The following is a 6,000-nucleotide window of genomic DNA, read 5'->3' as shown; positions in this document are numbered from 1 at the left end:
ACCTCTCTCCTTGACTGCAGTAAAATTTCTGTAGGTGGAATAATGAGTAATGTCCACCAAACAATGGATGCTTCTCAGTTTTTTTTACTAGATCAGTCATTAGGCATGTTGGTGAAAAGATGACTTTATTTAACTTCCTTAATCACGTACTTTATCATTCCTTTTATCTCATGGTCATCTATTTGTTTTCTGCAATTGTTATATTTTGCTTTCTTCATTGGACTAAAATGTGGAAGACAGCAATGTAGAACATGGGAATCAAAGTCCCATGACTATGACATCAATAAGAGTGGGCCATGGTGTCACATGCTACCCATATTTTAATAAGAGTGTAAAAGGGATCAATGGATTCAGCAATAAGAAAGAAGATCATGGTAAACTTCAGTAGAGTATCAGCATTAGAAGAGTAGTATTTCTGACTAGGAAAAAGAGATATTATAGTAAACTCCACTAATTAGCTGTTTGTCATTGATAAAGTTCTGAAAACCTTAAAGCTTATTACCACTGTGTGCAATAATGTTAAAATTATTCACCATTGTGGCTTCTTATATATTAAAAATCATCACAATGAATTTGTTGATTTAATGAAAAAAGAAAATGTTTTACAAACTGAGACACTTGTAAATGATTATGGTAAAAACAACAGTGGTAGGCCAGGAGATTGACCTGAACAAACCAAAATGGAATTAATCATCCCCTCTATATGGGCCTGTATGACCTAGTCCCTTCCCACATTTCCATTTTAATTTATTTATATCCAGTACCATTAGCCCTCTAATTGTTCCTCAAATTTCCCTAACCTTCATAAGGCCTTCAGAAATCAACCTCTTTCTCTTTCCTTCTTTCTCCTGCATAGTATTCTATTGTGTAAATGTACCATCATTTTTGATCCATTCATTTACCCATGGGCACTTAGGTTGCTTCCAGCATTTGGCTATTGTAAATTGTGCTGCTATAAACACCGGGGTACATAAGATTTTTTGGATTGGAGTTTCAGTGTTCTTAGGGTATAATCCCAACAGTGGAATTACTGGGTCAAAAGGCAGTTCTATTTTTAGTTTTCTGAAGAAATTCCATACTGCTTTCTATAGTGAGTGCACCAGTCTGCATTCCTACCAACAGTGCATTAGGGTTTCCTTTTCTCAACATCCTCTCCAAAACTTGCCATTTGTTTATGATGGCTGTTTTCATGGGCATGAAATTGTGGTATCTCATTGTGGTTTTAATTTGCATCTTCCTGATGACCAGTGATGATGAGCATCTTTTCATATGCCTGTGGACCCTTTGTAGTCCTCCTTTGAAAAAATGTTCAAGTCCTTTGCCCATTAAAAATTTTTTTGTCTTCTTACTGTAGAGTCATATGAGTTCTTCACATATTTTTGGAGGTCAAACCATTGTCCAAGGTATCATTGGCAAATGTGTTTTTCTGTATGCTTGGTTCTCTTTTAATTTTGTTGATGTTTTCTTTAGCTGTGAAGAAGCTTTTTATTTTGATGAGACCTCATTTGTTTATTCTTTCCTTTATGTCCCTTGCTCTAGGGGACATACTGGTGAAAACAGTGCTGTGTGAATAGCTGATATTTCCCTGCCTATGTACTCCCGTAGGACTTTAAACTGGAGAGTATTATGCTAAGTGAAATAAGACAGGTGGTGAAAGATAAATACCCTATGACCTCACCAGAAGTGAAACCTAATGTACAAAACAAACAAGCAAGCAAAATATAACAGAGACATTGAAGTTAAGAACAAACTGACAATAACCAGAGAGGAAGAGGAGGGGATGGTGGAAAGAAAGAGAGGAAGGGTTTGCAGGAACAAGTACAAAGGACACATGGACAAAATCAAAGAGAGGTAGGATCAGAGGTGTGGAGTGGAAATGGTTGGGGTCAGGAGGAGTGGTGGGGAAAAATGGAGACAACTCTACTTGAACAGCAATTAAAACAAAGAAATCAACATTTTTTTATTTGAGTGCTTTTTCTTCTCATCTCTTGCATTTTAAAAAATGCATTATTTTTTATGAGAAGCCCAAAATCCTGAAAATTAAAATTTTCAGAAAGAATATTTAAAAATAGCTCCCAGTTTAGAGTCTAGAAGAAACTTTGGAATATTTTTAAAAAACTTTTAATTTAATTTAATTTTTAAATTACAGTTTACATTTAGTATTTAATATTAGTTTCAGATGTATAGCGTAGTGGTTAGACAATCACATTTTAATAAATTCCCTAAATATTTACCCACTTATTAACTATTAACTGTATTAACTATACATAGGTACTAGAATATTATTTAGAGAATTTGGATTCTTAAAATTTAAATAAATACTTTCTAATGAGGATAATTGAATAAATTAGACACATGATTTACCTCTCATGTAGAATAATTTAGAGAAGATATTCTCTAGTTACTCTTGATTCTTTGTGTCCTCAAAATTTCCAGGGAAATAAAAATGCAATCAAAGCATATAACTGTAAAATAACAAAAAAAACAACAGTAAGGAAGTAAGAGAGAAAAGAGAGATAAAAGATAATAAGATATACGGGAAACAAAATGGCCAGAGTAAGTTCTTTTCCACTAGTAGCTAATTTAAGTATATATGGGTTAAACTCCCCAATTAAAAGAAATATATGTCATGGCTAAATGGATAAAAATCTAAATTCTAATATGTTGTAAAGGGAGAACATTTTATTTAAGGAGATATTTAATAAGGGGATTACTTTTGATTGGTCACTCAGCAATTATCATTTTTTAAAAGAAATGACATTTAATCTAAGTATCATAGTTGGTATAAATGTTAATGTGTAGTCTCAAGTATCAAGTGTATAATTATAGGATGGGTGACTCAAGAAAATACATCTGAGGGGATGCTAAAATAATAGAATTTATTTATAAAAATTGTGTATTTATTTTTACATTTTAAACTTCAGTCACATTCAAAGTACTCTCTATTTGATGCAATACACCTATGGGGACATTTTTTTCTACTGCTAAAAATAGTTTTGTATTCATCTATTTTGATGACTTTTAGTGCTTCTGCTGTTGTCCTTTTTTGTTTCTTTGTTTTGCTTCTTCCACATGGCAAAATGTTTCCCTTTTCATGTAGGGAAACAACAGAAGTTACTCGGGATTGAGATCAGGTGAAATGGGAGGGTAGATGTAGGAGGTTATGCTGTTTTTAGTCCAGAAGTGCTGAACACTGAGCACAGTGTGGGCAGGAGGACTTGTAAACCACCAATTATGAAATGGGCAAAAATATTGAAATAGTCTTCAAGAAAAAAGTTAATGAAGACTAGTGCAGCCTCTCACAACATCACCAGCTGGTGCAGTGATACAGATGTGTTCCTAGAACAGTCACTTAGTTTAGGAAGCCTATAATACAAGGGGCCCACTCTCCAGAAGATAATTCCAGTTTTTTTATGTACCCCATAAATAACGAGATGAGGATATATCGATTATCAAATTAGAAAATATTTACCAAGTTATATGTTCAAATGACTTAAGCCTACTTACGTCATTTGGTAATGTTGGTTCTCCAATGAAAAATTACAAATTTAGAAGATCTAGAAAAAAAATGTATAACATGTTACTTCAAATAAGTAGAATACTATGATCAAAATATAAAAATAATCAAGCAGATTAGTAGTTTGAAGAATTATTTTACTATTTAAATATACACTTGCATTCTGGGTCACATATAAATGTAGATTTTATTGTGTTTTGATTCTTAAAAACTTAAAAATTGCTGACCTGAATGAAATTCCTGAAGTGTGCTGCAGTGCTCAGTTATTAACACCACATATTAAGGATTTCAACAGAACAAATAAGGTATAAAATAAATGCTCATCAAATTTGTCAGTCATTGAAAGCTGGATGGAAGATTTAATAGTAGTTTAAATAAAAGATTAAAGATTTTGCAAAATCTTCTTCTTTAATCACCAAGTAAAAAAGACTTAGTTCATAAGTAAACTAAGTAGAGATCAATAATTAAATAGGACCAATAAAATACCAAGAATGTCATACATTGTAACATTAAAAATATATATCAGAAGAGAGAAGATGTTGGCTGATTATGTGGAAGCTGAGTTCACTTGCTTGTGCCGCTAGCATAGATTTTTCAGCTTATCTTCTCACAAGTAAACTGAACAATTACTGAAATCTTAGCTAATATGAATTTTTGGAGTCAAGGAGTAGAAGGATGCTTTTCACCATTCACATCTGTACAAGAGAATATTAAATGTTGTGGGTAGTGTGACTCTCTGTCAACCACCCATAGGGAAGAATCTACTAAAAAATGACCCAACAACCAAAACCCAATTACAACAAGAGAGCCTACATCAACGTCATAAAGAGCATTCTAAGAGCATCCAGCTCAGGAGACAAAGGAGACAGCACCAATAAATCCCACAGGTTTCCTATCATAGAAATCCACCACACAAAAATGGAGTCAAAATAGAAAAGTCTAATATATAGAAACAAATGAAAAGAGTCACCTAAAATAAGAAGACAAAGAAACAACCACCAATCAAAAGGGAGAGAGAAATGCCCAGAAACAGTGCTAAATGAAATTACAGCAAGCAATCTATCAGACACAGAGTTCAAAATAATGGTTATAAGGATGGTCAAGAAATTCAGTGAGAGCTACAAGGAATTCTATGGGAGCTACGAGAAACATAGTGGAAACTACATCAGCATGAAAGGGGACACAGAAACTATGAGTAATAGCCAGGAAAAAATGAAGAAAACAATATCTGAAATAAAGAATATAGTAGGAGGAATAAAAATGGATAAGAATAATCAGAGGACCAAATCAGCAAGTTGGAAGACAAGGTAGGAAAAAACACACGTAATTAGAGTAACAGCAACAAAAAAGACTAAAATAGAATGAACACAGTTTAAGGGAGCTGCAGGACAACATGAAACATAATAATATTCACATCAAATAGTATTCCAGAAAAATAAGAAATGGAGCAAGGGGTAGAGAAAAGCTGTTTGAAAAATTAATCACAGAAAACTTCCCTAATTTGGTCAGGGCAAAATGCATGCAAGTCCAGGAAGCACAGAGGGTCCCAGTCAAGATGAACCCAAGGAATTCCACTCCAAGACTCATCATAATTAAAACAGCAAAATTTAAAGGCAAAGAGAGAATCTTACAGCAGCAAGGGAAAAACAGCTAATAAAAGAGAGTGACAATAAGTCTATTAGATGATTCCTCAACAGAAACATTACAAGACAGAAGGAAATGGAATGAAATATTCCAGGTAATGTTCAGAAAGGTCTGCAACGAAGACTACTCTACCAAGCAAGGCTCTCATTTAAACTGGAAGGTGAAATATGGAGCTTCACAAACAAACAAATAAACAAACAAACGGGGCTAAAAGAGTACATCTTCGCCAAACCAGCATTGTGAGAAATGCAGAAGAGATTGCTTTAAGAAACTGAAGAAAAAGAGAGAGAGAGGAATGCAGGTACCAAGGGGAAAACGACAGTGAATTAATACCTATCAATATTACACTTAAATGTAAATGGAAAATTTCTAATCAAAAGACATAGTTTAGCTGCAGGATAAGAAAGTACTACCTGCATATATATGCTACCTACAAGAGACCCACCTCAGAATAAAAGATCTACATAGGCTGGAAGTGAGGGGGTGGGAAAATATTTCATGCAAATTGACATAAAGCAAAAACCTAGGGTAGCAATAGTTACATTAGACAAAAGAGACTTTTAGTAATGAACTATAGAAATGATCCCTGAAAGTATAGTCTTTCAAATAGACTTCTAAACAAGTCATAACAAGAGACAAGGTCACTACTTGGTACTTAAGGGATTTATCCAACAAAAGGATGTAACCCTTGTACACATATATGCACCCAATGTAGGAGCACCCAAGTATATAAGGAACATCTTAGAGGCCTTCAAGAAAGAGACCAATAGCACTGCAGTCACCACAGGGTATTTTTAACAACTCACTGTGAACAATGGATAGATCTTTTAAAGAATCAA

The 6,000-nt window shown here is 33.8% G+C and overlaps 1 pseudogene; it reads right to left on the bottom strand.

Annotated features, from left to right (window-relative positions):
• Positions 1–5,682: 5,682 nt before the first annotated feature.
• Positions 5,683–5,763, bottom strand: LOC119062311 (uncharacterized; annotated as a pseudogene).
• Positions 5,764–6,000: the final 237 nt, after the last annotated feature.

The sequence above is a fragment of the Artibeus jamaicensis genome, unplaced genomic scaffold, assembly GCF_021234435.1.
Source record: "Artibeus jamaicensis isolate MK-2021 breed Jamaican fruit bat unplaced genomic scaffold, CSHL_Jam_final contig_415, whole genome shotgun sequence".
Classification (NCBI taxonomy): Eukaryota; Metazoa; Chordata; class Mammalia; order Chiroptera; family Phyllostomidae; genus Artibeus; species Artibeus jamaicensis.
The sequence above is the reverse complement of the archived record's forward strand: the minus strand, read 5'-3'. Positions and strand labels throughout refer to the sequence as shown.